General features: G+C 42.3%; 1 long non-coding RNA gene across 1 annotated transcript; it reads left to right on the top strand.

Annotated features, from left to right (window-relative positions):
* The first annotated feature begins 802 nt into the window (after nucleotides 1-802).
* On the top strand, nucleotides 803-17,960 carry LOC146766078 (uncharacterized). The gene is made up of 4 exons (XR_014958529.1): nucleotides 803-1,282; nucleotides 11,478-11,576; nucleotides 11,669-11,777; nucleotides 15,005-17,960. It is a non-coding gene; the product is annotated as an uncharacterized LOC146766078 (long non-coding RNA).
* The last annotated feature ends 414 nt before the right edge of the window (nucleotides 17,961-18,374 follow it).

Here is an 18,374-nt window from a genome sequence, read left to right as displayed (position 1 = left end):
GAGATAAAAGGCTGTCCTTCCTCACAAGGCAGCAGGGAAAGTGTGTCAGGGGAGCAGAGAATCACACAGCCACACTTGTCACATTAGAGGAGAGTCTGATGCTCTCCTTGGGGACCTGTCATCCCCTGTTACAGACCACCCCAGCAGCTCCAGGGCTGTCTCATTAGCATTCACTGTACTTAATGTGGAATTGTAGAACACTGAACTCAAGGAAAACAGCCTGCCTCAAGTCCCACGGCCAACTGCAAGCTATCCTAGCAAGCCATGCTCTTCCCAAGGTGCTGGGGCAGCATTAGGCCAAATCTAAATACTTGTGGCAGCCCTGTCTGGTTTTTCTTCAGAAATAATTTGGTAATACTCATGGCAGTGAAGAAATGAATATCCATGTACCTCTGGTGTTTGCTGTGGGTATTTCTGGCTGACTCTGGAGAGGCTGCTCCAGGACACAGCAGGGACAGAGGTGCTGTGTGCTCCTGGGTCCGAGTGCCCTCAGCCCACAGCTCTGCTGGGCATCTGCTGACCCCGTTTGACTCCACACTTGCCTTGCACTACTCTAAGTTCAGTGGTTTGATCAAGGTTTCTTAAGCTAGAAACATAAGAAAGATGAAGATTTGAGCCCAGAAGAAATGGCACGGGAATCAGCTGGCTGTGTGGGGCAGCAGAGCAGGGCTCCAGCTGTGCTGCGTGCAGCTGGCTCAGGAGGGAGCGCAGCAGCCAGAGCTGCAGCCCTGCAGCAGCAGGGAGGCAGCACACGCTGCACTGGGCTCTGCTGGGCTCACCTTTCCCCACCTGTGCTTCCCTGGGGCTGCTGCAGGTGCTGAGCTGTGGCGCTCCTGGCTGCTCACACCGAGTTTGTGTCACTGTCACTCTGCAGAGCCCAGCAGGTCACAGGCAGGGCTGGGTGGGACTGAGCTTTGCTCTCCCCGCTCAGCTCCTGCTGGGACACCCCCGGCTTTGCAAACCCTGCCAGCATCACCAGGACACATTAAATGCCACCACACTGCAAGAGCGCCGAGTTCCCTGGGGCCCAGCTACGTCAGTGAATGGCACGACTTGTAATTCATCCTGTCGACAAGTGGGTGTGTTAATCAAGGGGAAAATTTGTGCAATTGGCTGATCCTGATTCCAATTAATTTCCTATTAACAGATTTCCTAAATCACTAGCAGAATGCCTAGTTAGAGATGATGCCAATAACTCTTGGCATATATAGCCTTCCTGCCATTGTTGGGGGGAGTGGGCTGGTGCACTCAGAAGGGAGAACTTGGAGGATCCTTTCTTAAAGTAAGAATTTTTACCTGAATGTTTTCACAGAGGGGCTGCTTGCTGGAAGACATGTCTTGATCTAGATTGATCCCTTTGTAAAGGGAAATTAGGTTTTGTGCTATAAGAAGCCAAATTGGGAAGTACATTGGGAAGTTTGTTAATTTTGATTTCAAATTATCACAGCTCTGAGTTAAGATTATGGCTTCTGATTCAGAAGACTTTTTACAGGATCTGATCTCTAAAACATGCAGAATTTTGTTTTAGAGAGGGCAGAAACAATTAGCATACCTGGGTATTGTAAGGGGTGTATAATGCTTCAGGTTCCTGCTGCTTTGCACTGTTCCACTGTCGAAGAGTTGCCCTAAAATCAGCCTATCGAGGGGACTTTTTCAGAAGAGTGGAGGTTTAGGGAGCTGGGACTTGCTGGATGGGAGTTCTGGATTTAGACCCTTAGCAGGATGGTGTAGTAAAAAAGTTAATTTTCATAGAGATCTCTTATAGTTCTGGATATTTTAAAAAATCCCTTCTTTAGTACATTAGGTTTCAGTTGGTAGGAATAAACTCTTTTTTCCTTCCATGGGGGAGTTCCTGGTGCCCCTGCAGTCAGTGGCAGTCCTGCTGTGACTGCAGCTGCTGACCTGTGACTTAATCCTTCAGTTCTGTGGTTTGTAGTGAGCTACCTGAGTTTCCCTCACTCCTGGGCAGTCTAATTTGGGCTACTCTTGATTTCTGTGACCTGTGAGTAAGGACTGATATTGGAAAATAAAGCCCTTAGGGCAAACCCAGTGGAGTTACCGATGGTGGGCACTTTATTCAGTGTTGGTCTCAAAAGAGCTTGATGTCAGCTCTCATTGAGGGTTGGCTCTGACAAGAGTTACTCCACCTGTGTTCTACAGGTTTGTTTGTCCCTGGAAATGTCTGAGCTTCTCTGCTTTTTGGGTATGTGGCAACCCCTGCTGTGCTGTAGAGGGGCTGGGTGTACACAGGACATCACAAGTCAGTGTGCAATAACTGAAATAATCCTTTGCCTCTGCTGGAAATGGCAGACTCCAGCTTGGGCAGGATTGTCTGCCAGCACCTCTCAGCCCCAGGTGGTTACAGTGCAGTGTAGGACCCTGGCAGAGCCTGCATTCCCTGAGGAACCCTGCACTCACCACCAGCCCTGGAGCAGCTGCTGAAGCAGCATCAGTTCCTCAGCCCTGGAATTTAAACAGCAGCAAGAGGAGGGGAGGGGGGTGGAAAGAAGAAAAACACAGAGCAAATAGTCTGGCTGGGGGGAAGGAAAATTAATTTTATTCTATAATTAAGCTACAAAGCAGGATGACAGACTTCATAAACTGAGTTCTGTTTCTCCAGACAAGCCAATTAATGTACATGGTTAGAATGATATGTGTTTTAACAAGCAGCATGAAGAATAGTGTGTTTCAAGTTAGGAAAGTTACAGTTGAAGCCTTTAACATGCACAGTCAGCTAGATACAAAATACCAACAAATCTATCTTAACAAGCTTTTAAAATGTATTTGGAGTAATGAGGAGAAAATATAGGAAGACTTATAAACACACATGAAAGTAATTTCAGCAGTTATAGATTGCATAGCATAGTGAAAACATTTTAGTTACTGAGCAGCAGTAAAATGTGTTGACTGTTTAATTTGTACACAGTTTTTTTTTAAATAGCATTTTAAAAGTTGCCTTTTGGCAGAGAGAATACATAAGGATGTCAACTTATTGTAAGGCAGATGGCTGACAAGAGCTCAAGTCATCCTCAAGGTTAGAACAGTTGTGTGAGAATAATGCTCCCGAGGCTCTGGGATGTGCATGGCTTTGGATGGGTCTGTAATCAATTCCAGTTATGGATCCCATCAGCAAAGGCATTCTTGGATTAACAGCTGAATTTCAAATGTTCTGCTGGGGCCTGTCCTGGCCTCATGCTGGACAACCTGCCCTTCATTCCATGGACCACAGAAAGGGCCTAATGAGAAATTGTCATCTCACCAATGGCTATAATCAAAGAAAATAGGGACCTCATCACTGTTTGTGAAGTGACTGCACATTCTTTTTTTTTTTATCCAACAGCCATGCAGGAGTCCCAGAGTCCTTATGAGACCTGGAATCTTCATCACAGATATTTTTACAATTGGCATTTTTCATCATAGTTCAGTTTAAAAGAACCGCACTTTGAATGGTAGGTATATAATGGTTCCTCACCCTGGCCAAAAACTTCCATGCTTCCATCTGAGACACAGATGCTTTTCAGTCCTAAGGGCAGCAGTTTGCATGATAATAATAAAATTGTATAGAACTATGTGACCATGCATGAAGTCCATGTAGCAGATGGGCAGGAGTTACACCCACTGCATATCAGCAAAGGCAAAAGCAGTGGAAATGCTGACCCAGCTGCAAGTCCCAGAGAGAAGGAATCAGTGTGTAAGGACTAAATGGCAACACAGAAATGCAGAAGCAGAGCATGGTGCTCTCTCTGTGTGCTGCAAGTCTCATTTTTGGTGATTTGTCTCCTCCTCTATGCTCCTCCCCTGAGGAGACTGTCTGATTACAAGGCAGCCTGGCTGAGACTGAGGGCAGAGCTGAGCTCCTCTAAAAGCAGCAGCCATGGAAGTGCAGAGCTGTACAAGTACTGCTCTGACTCTTGTTTTACCTGAGGGATGCTCAGCCATTTGGGCTTTACCAGCTGAATACAGCCACAGGTCCTTGAGCTTGGAAGTTGTGAGTTCAGGGATTGAAAATTTCATGTTCTCATTGGTTGTGCTAATCTGCTGTTTCTTGACTGCTCATCGATGTGTTTGAATGCCAGGATCAGCAGCAGTGATTTTTGTGCTGATTGGGGGGGTTCATGTGTGACTTCCAGATTCTGTAGGCACAAGCCAAGGAGTCCTGGGGGAGCTCTGTGCCACCAAACCCAGGAAAGAATCCATTCAGCTGTGTCACTGCTGCTGAGCTGAGGGCTGGGGAGAAGCTCTGCTGCACTGAAAATGAGTAAGAGGCCTCAAAATAGCAGCCCAAGGTTTACTTCTCTTTGTGGCTTGGTGCAATACCCTATGAATCAGCAGCAGTCTAGCCTTGTTTCCATCTATTTTTTTTTCCCTCTGGGAGATGAAAGACCAGGGCCCACACTTGAGTAAGAAAGTTTCACCAGCAGTTCCTTCTGCTTGTGGATGGCCCAGCTGTGTTCCCTGAGCGAGCCACGTCTGGGCCAAGTTACACTGCACCATCTCTTGTCACTGCACAGGAGTGAACAGCCCTGGTTTTCCACCTCTCTTACACGCATTAATATAGCACAGCTGCACTCCAAAACGTGCAGGGAGGCTCTTTGCACACATGGATTGTTCAGCTGTGGAGGTGGCATCAGTGCTCCCATTCCTCCCAGGGGTTAACCTGCTGCTGCAGCCGTAGAAAAGGAAAATGGACCACTAGTTTAGATTAAGTTGTAGCTTTATTTCTCTTATTTTCCATGTGTTTAATTTATGTCATTCAGAATCCTTTATGCAAATTATCACTGATTCTGCTTAACTAATTGGTGCTTGTATATGCAAGATTGGTGATCACCTATACTAATATTATTGACCCCCTGTTTGCCCCTTAGTGCTATCTATTTTTCCCAGGTGCATGCAATTAGAGTGTAATTAATTATCAAATAGCTATGTTCCTTTTATTCTGACATTGTAACAATTACTGAGACCGGCACAAAATTCTGAATACATAGTAAATTGTTTTGTGCTTTCCCTACAGAGTCCATTGGAGGTTTCATGGACAACAAACACAAGTAGTGGATACATAATGTATTTCAAGACCTATAAAAGTTTCATCCTTGTGGGCCCACTTGGGAGGAGGATGCTTGAATGTAACTTTTAATTGTTGAGCTGAGAAATGAAATGCAGATAAGGGATGGTTACTGTAACTGGCAGCAGACCAAAGTAAACGTTGGACGCAGCTATCCGTATCCGTGAATACATGAGTAACTTTATGCTCTTGCGTTGTTTAATTGGATTCTGTGGGACTGTGAATTTGAGTACACTTACTCACGTGTGGGTGTTGTCGGAGGCTCAGGCTGTTGCGGTACTTTCACCGTCGCAGAGGAACAGTTTCACGGTGGCCGTGGAGGAGGCGGTGTCCCATCTCCGGGGCAGCGCCGCCCCCCCAGCAGCGCGAGGAATTATTCCGAATTAAGGCTGCGGGGCAGGCTCAGGGTGCGCTCCCTGACGGCCGGGCGAGCTGCTGGCCCTGAGCGGCTCCGGTTCCCGTCCAGATCCCCGGCCCTTGATCCCGATCCTGGTCCTCGATCCCGATCTCTGTCCCGCTCCCGCTCCCGCTCCCGCTCCCGCGCGGGTTCCGCGCCCCCCCTGAGCCGGTGCTGCGGCGCCACCTGGCGGCGAGGGGGCGGAGGCGCGGCCGCTCCAGCGGGAGCTCAGGTGAGCCCAGGGGACCTCAGGCGGGCACAGGTGAACTCGGGTGAGCTCAGGTGAACTCGGGTGAGCTCAGGTGAGCTCAGGGGACCTCAGGCGGGCACAGGTGAACTCGGGTGAGCTCAGGTGAGCAGAGGAGGGCTCAGGCGGGCACAGGTGAACTCGGGTGAGCTCAGGCGGGCACAGGTGAACTCGGGTGAGCTCAGGCGGGCACAGAAGGGCTCAGGTGGGCAGAGGTGAGCTCAGGCGGGCAGAGGAGGTCTCAGGCGAGTTTAGACGAGCACAGGTGAACTCGGGTGAGTTTAGACGAGCACAGGAAGGCTCAGGCGGGCAGAGGAGGTCTCAGATGAGCACAGGAGGGCTCAAGCGAGCAGAGGTGAACTTAGGTGAGCTCAGGTGAGCACAGGAGGGCTCAGGCGGGCACAGGTGAGCACAGGAGGGCTCAGGCGGGCACCGGCCGCCCCTCCGGCCCGGCGCACCCGCGCTGTGACCCCGGGCGCCGGCGTCTCCCCCTCGGCCCAGCGCTGCCCCTCCGTAAGCGCGGCCCGCCCTGCGCTCCCTGCGCCGCGCTCTGTCCGGCCGTGCTCTCCTGATGCTCAAAACAGCCGGGAACTGGTATGCAAGAAAGAAGAATGCTACGTGGTTTAATAGTTTTCCGAGACATTTTCCAAGAGCTGTGTTCTAACGCTGAGCTCAGCTTTCCATGGCAGGTTCTACTGGTTTGAGATGGAAAATAGCTGTTTAAAATGGAGAGGGAGGAAAAAGAAAACACCCCAAAGTCTACTGATGACAGGTTGGAATACAATTATCTGGGCTTCTCTTGGCTGGGAAGCCCTGCAATACTGAGGGCTGCAGGAGACTCCTGGAATGCTATTGCAAGAAGCTCGAAAAATATGTTCTATATTGTCCCTAAGCTTTAGGTGGCAGGGTGTAACAGCCAAATTTCATTGGTAGAACACATCAGAGTTCCTTATGTGATTCTCCTCTTTCATCGTGGTAATTTTATATGTGTTTTCTAACATAAGCACTTAACCTGGATATGCTGTGGTCAATCTAGAATATCACTGTGTACCTGTGGGGTGCATGACACAAGTGTTCATCAAGTTCCCACTCTCCTTGCCAGCTTATACAGCTCAGAAATAGTGGACCACCATGTCCAGCTGTCTAAAATCCACAGATTCTGGGGCAGAGAGGCTGATTCCAGGTCCATCAGCTGTGAGTGTGGCTTGAAATATTCCAGTCAGTTTCCTCAGTCAGAATGTGAATGGAGCAGAGCAAAGAGCCAGTCCATTTTTAACTCCTCCTGCTGATTAACAAAAATAGTAGCACGTGAAGGTAAAGCTTCTTCCCCTAAATCAGGATTTGCTCCCTGGCTGCCATGTAAAAATAACTCCAGAACAATATCTGGAGACACCAGACCTCTCCTCTTTCAGTTGTATCATTTGGAAATTGCTCATTTGCTAAATTAAGGTTGTTCCAAATCTTAGTTTGATGCAAGGCTTGGATTACACAGGCTGCTTTTCAGTGGGATTTACATGAGAAAAGATAGCATTCTCCACCCTCAGACTTTCATTTCTGCCTTTCAGAGCTTTTCTTAGCTTCCTGCAATACTGAGAATTGCTTTTCTCTTCATTGAGGGAAGGCTGGTGACTTTGACAGCTGCTGGGGTATCCATAGTCTGTCACTCACAACAGCAAGTCACAAGAGCTGAAATTCTGCCTGCATCTCTCAAAATAGGTTAGGTAGTTAGCAGAAGCATTAACAGAGCCATTCCTTATACATTATGATTAATTGAGCATGAATTATGAATTATAGTTCACATTTGGTGCTCAGCATGCTGCTTAGGAACACTTGTCACATGTGGTACTCTTCCATTTCCAGAAAGAATTAAAGGATGTTTATAGAGGAGAAGGAAGTATTTTGATGTTACTGTGGCATAAACTGGAGTAGCTTCACTGTTCAGTGATTTTAGTTTGGATTCCATCCAGCATTACTCAAGGGATAATTTTACCCAAATTTTAGTGTGTTTCTTCCTTCAGGTATTTTGTTGTTTGTGGGTTGTGTGTTGCCTTTCCACTCCCATTTCAAGGGATTTCCTGATAGGTTTGTGACTTCACCTTTGTTCCTAATCCAGGTGCTGTAAAGCAGGCCAACAATATTCTGCATTTCGGGCAAAAATAATATTTTAGGCTTTACAGCTGTTTGGGGTTTTTTTTTAACAAGGCAGAAAATGAGAGTTTTAAAATCAATATTATTTCACTACCTCATTAACATAATGATAGTGCGGATGAAAGAGCTGTACTGAGCCCAGAAGAAACATTAAAAATTTAATACACTGCACTACATGTAAATCAGGACAGGTATTTATTCCACAAATTTGAAAAACAGGAAAACTAGTACATATTACATAAAATCTAAATATTTTAGCAATAGTTATGGTTATTGTATACAGAGTAGAAATATACAATAATAGAATTTTTGAATGGGGAGAATTGGACTGCTCTGGAAATTCTCTGTTAATGTTCCCAGTTCCTACAAACTGCTACCCCACCCCTATTGGTACTTAGTGCCATGTCTTAACTTGTCCTACCTCATTATTTAATTAATATTTGTTTCTGTAACACTAATTTTAATAGTGTAGCTTTAAGCATATTAACTAATCTGAAATTGTTTATAATTAAAGTAGAACATATCACTAAAAATGGTGATTTGTCCAGAACAGCCTTTTTCCTACATTTATAAATTTAAATAAATATACAAACATCACAGGGACCATTTTTGTAAATCTTCTCTCAGCTTGCACAGACACGAATTAGTTATGCCTTCGCCTTTTTAAAGGGATTTTTTTCCCCTAAGCCTTGATTTGACTTTTAAACTAGAGATGATGAAGATAATTCCCTGTGAGTCCAGGGTGAGGTGCTCTATCGGTGGTTCCGATCCAGCCTTTCCACACAGTGCCTGTGCTAAACAACCTAGCCTTGTTTTTTTTTGGTGTGAATCTTGATTCTCTTTTATTTTAACAAACATTTTCAGCCCCTAGAACTTCTCAGCAGAAAGGGTGTTCCTCCTGTCCCCTGCCCTTTCATTTCCACTTTGGTTTTGACACCTTTCAGTTTATTAACTTCACCCACTGTGGATAAGGAGCTGGATTTAGTATTCTGATCATGGCTGAGACAGCATAGGGTTTATTTAGCTTATTCTTTAAATGCTGAGTCACATCAGGATTGGATTTTGGCCATGAGGAAAGAGGAAGATGCCCATGCCCCCAAGATCTCTGCAGTTTCTGTGCCTACTGAGTTTGTCTGTGGTTGTGTCTTTGCTGCTGGTACATTTTCTTGCAGGGGGAGGATATACTACAGTACTTATATTCTTTTTGCTTGTGTTGGCTCTCGGGGGAAATTTGGCCTTTTTAGTATGCAGTTCAAACACTGTCTGAAAAGGAGTCATGGTTTGGATAATAATTTTTCAAACAAATTTAATACACTGATTTCCTTGGGATGAAGATAAAGTACCGTTCCATCCAAGATGCACCTAAAGGGCAACTTGTTTGAGTTAAGTATACTGAAACAGAAGTGACAGAATATCAATTTGTTTTCTAACTTCATGTCATAGTTGAGAATCAAATAAGCAATTACACGAGAGTAAATTGGATTTATTTCAGTATCAGATTTGCAGTTCAGTTGCTGGTTTATTTGATTGAGATAAAATAGCCCTTCATTTTACAGTAAACATGCTCAAGTATTACATTTGTTTCTTGGCTCCTTCAAGAGCTGGTAGTTCCTCAGCCTAGAGTTGAAAACATTCCTGCTATATAACATGTGACTGACTGACTTAACACCAGAAGCTTTCCCTGTAGCAAGGTGATGAACAATCCCAAATGTCTCTCACTTTGCAATGAGGTGACTTCTAAGCTGGTGCCAATTTATTCATATCAACTTCTTCCATAATTTGCATTTACCAAAACACCAAAATTAAGTGTAAAAATAAAACCTCATACATATGTATTTGCTTAGTCAAATGCTTCAACCAAATGTAAATATAGCTCCAAGTTATATGACCCAAAAAGGGTAAAATTTTATCTTTTGTTTTAGAAATTTGACATTTTAAGATTCTTCCTAGACTTTTACAAATGTTCAGATGCTTTTAAATAATCCAAATTGTCCTACTAAAAGGAAGCAAATTTCAGTAGGCTTCCTCTTTCTGTTTACCAAAGAACTCTTACTGTAATTTCCTTTGTTACTAATTATGATTTACACAAATGTTGCTGCTAATGCTACCTAAGGCTCCTAGACAGCTCTAAGGATTACTGCAAGGAACTGTATGTGCTCACTTCTTGGCCTCCTGCTCAAGGTGATGGAATTGCTTCCTTTCCCTGCACTCACCCACCATGTATTTTGCAAAATGTGTCAAATCAGACTCTCTCAATTCTGTTTTCTCAATCTGAATTAATTCCCATGGTGGAGAGGAAAAGATCATGTTGTTTTTGTTTCAGTTGATCTTTAATACAGAATTATTTTGGAACATTCTATTACAAATTACTTCTGCATTTAAAAAGCACATTTTTTATCTAGAATTGTAACGCCTCCCTAGGCCAAACAGAATTTTGATGAAATGTATGATGCTTTTTGCCAAATCCCTGAGCCACTGAGAGTCATTCCATTCTACACAAATCAAATTCATGCATTTATAATAAGTGTTAAAGAAAATCCAAACATGACAATTGAGGTTTTACAAGCCTGAAAATTATAGCCCAGCCATGATAAGTGATGTTCTGACAGCAATGAAACTGAAATTTGGCGGCCAAAAGCCTTATTTAGCTGTTTGCTGAAATGGCTGTGCTCACCATGAATTCTGAAGGAGAGGAGCAATCTCGGCCACGCGGTTGCAGTGCATGCAACGTGCAAGAGACAGCCAGGGACCTGCATGCAGAATGAGTGCCAGCAGAAGGGTGAGCTAGTCAGTTAAAAGCTGAATTTGCCTCCAGACGAGGGGTGCAGAGGAGCTGCCCACAGGGGCCTGGGCTGAGCTCCTTGCACTGCCCGACCCGCTGGGGTGGCAAATGCCAGCTGCCACAAACACTGAATTCAGGCCTGCTGGTTCTTTGCTAGCATTTCTTAAGGCATGTTTGGCTCTTCTCATTGCAAGTGTTTCTTTAGATTCTTTCAATGATATAATACTATTAATACTGTGTTTATTTTTCTAGCATCCTGATTGGCAGATAGGAAACATCAAGTTCATCTGTGTTTCCATGTGGAATGGGCAGGCTCCTGCTCCTTTGGTTCACCTGCTAGCACATTCTGTGTATTGCTACATATTGGAATGGAAGGGATCCTGAAAACTCATTTTGACCACAGGGAAAATCAGAAGCACTGAATCCATTCCAACAGTTTATTAATCTAAACTGTTTCTGGAAAACCTCACAACTTCCCTAAATGATCCTAACAGTGCCTAGAAAGTTTTATTAGTGTCTTTCTAAACATTTTCTTGTTGTAATTCAACTCAAGAACAATTAATTGCTTTTCTGTTTGCAACAGTCTTACGTATATTTCAAGGCCATGAGCATATCTACTAATATTGTCCTAAGATATATAATACATATTTTCATTTATCTTTTTTTCCCCCTTACGATAGAGCACAGATAGTCTGTGTCACAGAATTTACCATTTCCAATGTTACCCCATGCTGAGTTAAGGCCTTGGATGGTTTACTCATTGACTTTTAGCAAGGGGTGGTACAGCACCTTCTCCACCACAAGATTTCCTGTGACAGCTGTGCTTGGTAATATTTTGCAGGTTAGTCCAGAGAAGGAAGCAAATGGCAGTGTGAGACAAAGAACAACAGAGCCAGAAATGTTTCTCCTTATTCAGAGTGCTCATTTTCATTTCTCCATAGTAAGACTAAGTGGTTTTTTAGCCCTTTTGCACAATTACTTAGAAACCTGGGGAGGGGTTGCTCTTTTCACTCATTTCCACTTCCTTTCCAGGCCAGCTGTGTCAGAGGACAAAATCACCATTCTCAAATAGTCTTTACTACTCTGAAGGAGAGCAGTTTGTGAGAATGCTGCCTAATAGGCTTCTGACAGAGCCAGCTGGGTAAGTTTAACATTTATAAATGGATAGTCCGAGCTATGACAGCCAAATTTGCTTGAGGAACTGTAGGAGTGCTCCTGTAAATGTTTTCAGTAGAATTGTCTCCACCAGGGAATGGTGACAAGTACTAGCTAGCCTTGGAGGATGTAAGAAAAATAAGTTGGACATATGATTCAAAGACACTGAAGGCTTAGAGCTTGCCACAATACTGTTTTTAGGGGAATGGCCAAGACCCTAAGAACAGGCAGCAGTGTTTTGCAAAAGAAGGGTTAGAAATATTAGGCCAATGTGAAGTTAAGAGCTGGTGCCCCTGCAGCCAGACCCCAGGGTAGGTATGGTACCAGCACTGACTGCTCTGGGTCACTTGCATTGCTGTAAGTCAGGAGCCAGCATGAAGTCCAAAGATGCCCTGCTGTAAGAGCAAAATCAGGCATCTTTTCCATGTGCTGGGATTTATTTGTTGTTCAGGATTTAAAGTCATCTCTGGCAATTGCTTCTTGCAGCCACAAAACCAAGTATATCCTATACTGAAGCACAGCAATAACAAGATTTGAATGTCATTAGGGGCTGCTCCTACACATCTTGTATTAAAGCAGTTAAGTGTTTAACCCATGAAGAGAACTCCTATTATCTTTGCTTTTGAAACCTCAGTATAGATCACTTAACCACTCTGCAAGAAATCCCGTGAGAGACCAACAACAGTAAGGAAAAAAGACAGGCAAGAAATAGCAGATTGTATCTTCTAGACCTTTTAAAATACATTTTTCATATGAGTGCAGTCAACTTGAATATTACTCCTAATATAGATTAACTTAAGACAGCTTTTTGCAGAGCACGAGGCTCTGAGAATTTGGCCAGATAGTTTTTTCACTGAAAAGCTCTGCCAATTATATACAGCACAAAGTAGAGAATAATGCATGAAATGCATAATATGCCTTTTTCTTCACCACATGGGGCTTAAAAATCAGGGTGACACAGATCCTCTTTGCATTTTTCATCTGTGCTCAGGTAAATCAAAGTCTGAGGTAAGAATCTGTTTCAGTGGAGTTCATCTAGCTGTACTAAATTTGTTGGTTCAGTTTCCAGGAAAGAATGTGGCCATTTGAGAAGTTTCAATGTTGTATAGGATCAGCTACAGTCTCATCAACAGTTGTGTAAATCTGAGGATCAGGGTTAAGGAGGTAATAGCAATGTGAAATCTGCCTGTATATAATTTTTTGAGAAGGAATCTAGAACCTCTTTTTTGTCTAACAAGCAAATTACCTTATTCACTAAATTATATTTTATGAATAGTAGCTGATCTGCATAGCATCATTTTGTAAAGCCTTAACACAGCAAAGCTCCTAATTACATGTTTTGATTGAAGCCCTTGCTTATGTCCCCAGATTCAATGGGACCATACATGTCATTAAGTGCTTTCTTGGGTTGAGACCTAATTGCTTGAATTTATAGGAATTTCAGGTGCTTATTTACATCACGAGCAATATAAAATATTTTATTGTAATACTTTTCAGTAAAAGAAAGCTCTAATGCAAAACTTTACTTCACTAATCAAGAAAGGTGTGTGTCACTATTACATTGCAATTCTAGAAGCCGTCCCAGGGCAAAAGAGCCATATGTCACACCAGTCACTTTGTTGAAAATGCAGATTGTGTTGAAGTGGATCCTTCATGCGTTGTCAAAATTTACTACAATTCAGAAATCGGATTAAAATTCATGATAACATTTTGTTTGATCTTATGGGTAACTTGCACAATGTATACAAATAACTTGTTATATGGATTTCCTGAAGAATTTATCTTTTGCTGTAATTTGCAGAATACTTGAATTGTTTTAAGATCACGGTGTAATCACTTAGAGTCTGCTTATTTTCTGTTTCACTGAATAATATTTAATTTCTTTTCTTAATTTTCTCTGCCTGTACAAGAAATGTAACACCTTTTAGCATCAGTCCTGGGGCAAAGTATTGCAATTTAAATTCCAATCCCTAATCTGTATTCTGTGAGCTACACTTTAATCCATGGCATGTACTTGTCTATTCAAAAGGCCCATACATGTATATCCCGGGTTTTGTGCATACAGATGTTTAGGTATTTGAGCAATTCTGCACTGAATTACACAGGCAGGTGTCTCCTGCACATCACCTCACCACCACAACAGTGGCAAACACCTCCTGGCCTTTTGGAGCAGAGCATTCTCCAGGCAAACGAGTTGTCAGATGTGTGTCATACCAACAGCTTAATAATGAAATAAGTGGAAGGAACCAGTAATTTCAGCACTGAGTTGTCAGCCAAGAACTGTACTATTCAAAAGGTAGAACTGCAGTCATGTAAATATCTCCATCTTATAAGGCAGATCTGAATGAAATAGAAGCAGCAGAATTTAGTATCTCCCTCAGTGAGACCACAGAGCAAACAAGCCTGTGCCTCCAGCAGCCCCCACTGAAGAGTCAGCACATCCACAGTGCTTCTATGTGAGATGAGAATCAATTTTCAAAATTGATGGAGCTGCAATGGTGGGCACTAAACCATGCCCTCTCCTTAAAAGTGGTTACAATAGTATGTGCTGTACTGTGATGTAACTGGGCCGTGTCCAAGCACACCTGATTTGTGCAGCTGCAGGCTGACACACCAGCAGACAAACCACTGATTACAAGTGTGTGCAAGCCAGCACGGAGCAGAAGCCTCTGCTCAGGCACGGTCAGCAGCACAGCTCTGCAAATTGCAGGGAGCTGGTGTGTTTTGTGTGAGGTTGCTGATGTGGACAGATAGGTTTACCAGCTCTTTTTCCTTCCAGCCCTCAAGCTCATCAAAGCAGAAATCATTACAAAGCCCAAACCATACAGACCAAAACTGGGATTAACTCAGTTGGAGCATGGTGCTAATAGTGCCAAGGTTGTGGGTTGGTTCTCTGTGTCTGGGCCATTCACTTGGACTTGATGATCCTTGTGGGCCCCTTTCAGCTCAGAAGATAAAATCTATGACACGGTCATCTTTTTCATACGTGGACTAATGCCTTAGTCTTACAAAAACCCTCCCGTATATCTTTTAAGGCACATCAAATACCTTGTCTGAAAACTTCCTTTTCTTGTAGCATCCAAATTACAGCCAAACAGGTTTTTGCACCTGCTTTTGCTAATGACTTTATAAATACAGAAAGATTAATGATAGTTATCAAGTTTGTTTGCTTAAATTTGTCTAATTGTCTTTGCTATGTAATATCCCACACAGCCATGGTGTCGGCAGACCAGTGTCAGAGGGAAGCTGAAGCACTCTATTGCCAACTCAGCTGTTAGAAACTGAAGAAGGAATTCAAGCTCCCTGTTCATTCCCCTCTCCCAGGGACAATGGCACAAAATGCACTTCTCCCCTTCCTGCCCTGGGAAGCTTTGTCCATGGGTTTGGAGACTTTGTGCAGAAGATCAGGCAAATGCCCTGTCACACACTGGCAAAGAGTGACACGTTCTGTTCTGTGGCACTGCCCAGTGTGCAAAAGGGACACAAGTGCATTGGTAGTAGCAAATGATTTGTTGAGGCTGCCAATACTGGGTTTGACATGCCATTATAAACAATGTTTCCTGACGGAAAAGCTTGTATTAAATCAATTACCACAAAATGGCTCTGTTTATGAAAAACAGTCACACTATTTAATCAGATATGTTTTCAGAGCAAGCTTTCATACAGATGAATTTGTATCATATCAGGAGGTTAAGAATAAAACTTTGTCTTTAAAATACTGCATTTTCCAGTGTTAGGAAAGATGAAAAACTATGGAAATCTTCTTTAAAACCTCGTTTCCTTTCTAGCTATTATTCCTGTAGCAAATGATAGTGATATCTCAGTAGAAGTTTAGACACATAGAACATGTTTCAGGTGGTTACTGGGATAAATCTTTACATATACTTTTCACTGGTATGACATCATAGAAAATGTAGTCTAAAAACTGCTGGGTGTTCCGAAAAACTGGCTAATCATCTAAACACAACCTACAAAGTCACTCTTAGTGAAAAAGTCTCTTTTTTCCATCTCTCTCCTTTGATTACCCTTCTTTGTGTACCACTTGCTTTTTTCCATCAAGTGGACAGAAAAAGCAAACCCTAGAATGAAAGCCCAAGCCAAAGAAATCTTCTGCATCTAAACAAAATGCTATTTGCAACAGGCAGCGGTTAGTTCTAATTTAGATAATCCAAAGTAGGTCACCTTCATGAGTCTTCCAGACTTTCCAACTTAGCAACTCAGATGGATAATAAAACAATTTTTAGTTAATGAGAGAACATCAAAAAAAAAAAAAAAAAGAACTGCAGGAAGCTGCGGACTGCAGTATCTCCTTACTGAGACAGAATGCCACATGGCAAGAACAGATGGGTAATCTTTCCGTGATTATCCTCGACCACTGGCTGAAAGAAAAAGCTGTCACAACATGGAGGGCTGTATATAATGTATACATACAGCCATTTCCCCTCATTGATAGTAAAAGGTTTTATATGCAAGAGATTATAAAGAAAAAGGGACGCTTTAATGTAATGGTGAAGGGAATAATTCTTCCATTTTCCTTCACTTCCTGAAGTGGAGCATATGCCAAGGTCCTGAACTAAATTTATCTCTCAGAAGGAAGGTGTAATATACATTCCACATCCATATTACGTATTTTGTACAAACTGAGCATAGAACCTGCTTTTATTGTCTTTGAATCCTGACAGAGTATGTTCAGTTGATAATTTATAGACAGTGTTACCACAGTGAAATGTTGGTGTCAAAAATTTGGCTTTTGCATATTCATTGACACCAGAGTTTTCATTTGTGATGTGGTAAAATGAAACCAGAGTGGATTAAGAAAGGTTTACTGGAATCTCAAGCTTTACAAAACCACCAGAATGGAAGGCATTTCTTGCATGCAGTGGTCACATCTCCTTTGACTTTAGTTCTGCCCATGTACATAAGAGAGAACCTGAATTCTATAACCTACTTGGAGAATAGCCTGATGTAAAATGGGTACCTGGCAAAGAATCTCGGTTTTGTTTATGAAAAAAAAATATGGAAGAGTGCATATCCATGGTACAGGATACCTGAGTGGTGAAGAACACACATGTAAACCATAAAATGACAGAATTGCAGAACATGGAGTTAATGATGGTTCTGTGGTTCCAAAAAAATCAAAATACACTTCCTCTACCTTTTAAGTCTTGCAATATACCAGTGTTTAAAACAAAAAGTAATGTTTTGGGAACTTGTTGCAGAGCATACAGTGACTTGTAGTCTGAGATGGTGAAACTCTCAAGGAGTAATTCCCTATCCTGTTTTGTTCTTTCAGATTTCATGCTTAGACTAGTAACACTGCCAGACTCCCAGGGAAAAGATCTATGTCCTCCATATGCACTAAAGGGATTAGGAGTCTTGTTGTTTTGGTAGTGATGGAAGGAAAAAAAAAAGAAAGACTTTGTCACTTTGGGAAAGAAAACCAGTCTTCAGAAGACATTGCTACTGCAGATTACTCATTAAACACTGCTCGTGGCTTATTTCCAACCTTTTCTATTCCTAAGGCACATTCCTTACATGCTGTGATTTTTTTGATATCATAGGAATATACATAAATTTGCTATTTGTTCTGTATTCTTCACAGATTTTAAGACTGAGCATATTAGAGATACCCACTCTTAGACAAATCAGTTCATTCACCTTTTTCCCCTTCATCTCATAACACATACCCAAAATCTAACTTTTGATGTGATAAGGACTTGACTGTTTTTAAGAAAAATGCTAATCTTCACTCTGAAATAACTTAGTCTTCCACTGATTACAGAATGTGCTTCGAAACCGCCTATGAGTCAGGCTGTGAGTTGGAGTTCAGATAAGCCTGCAGTGTTTGTTCACCAGATGGACCATAAGCTCTGCAAAGTGGAGCAAAGGATATTGCTTATTAACACTGCTCCCAACTTCACTTATTTCTTTGTACAAAGTCTGGTTACTTGATGCAATTCAAGACTATATTTACACTATTAGGGGGAGGAAACATATTTTTTATAACAGGATAGGTAAATCTAGAAAAGTAGATCAGACTAAAATGGAACTGAGTATGGTTCCTTTATTACATCATTCTAAGTAGGCAAGATTGATACCCTCCATCTCTCAAACACTTCCACACTGAATTGACATACCTGTGCAGTGGCAAAAAAAAAAAAAAATTAAATCAATTATGTCTTGGAATTTTAGAGCAAATTAGCAAAGTCACAGTTGTTACCTGTGCTTAAAGCACATTCTCTTGGACAGACACATGCAACCATCATAATACTTATATAAGAATCAAATCTTGTTTTTCTCTTATATACTTTGTGCTAGATACTAATTGTCACCTATCATGGGCAACATGGGGAATTTTCAGAGGTAACTATCTCAAGTGTCTTTTGTGTAACCTGATTAAATATTTTCTGATGAAACGCAGCTCAATCAAGCTGCCATTATTCATTAACATTATAAGAAAATTCATTTAATAGTTTTATGCAATTTCTGATTTTAGTTTGTTCTTTGGATTGGTACAGCTCAATTCTTCAGTTTCTGTGATATTTTTTTTCATCTTCATATTCTCAAGATGCTCAGCCTTGCC

Source organism: Lonchura striata, chromosome 14 (genome assembly GCF_050655825.1).
Source record: "Lonchura striata isolate lonStrDom1 chromosome 14, ASM5065582v1, whole genome shotgun sequence".
Lineage (NCBI taxonomy): Eukaryota > Metazoa > Chordata > Aves > Passeriformes > Estrildidae > Lonchura > Lonchura striata.
Note: the sequence above shows the minus strand (reverse complement) of the source record. Positions and strands in the feature narration are given on the sequence as shown.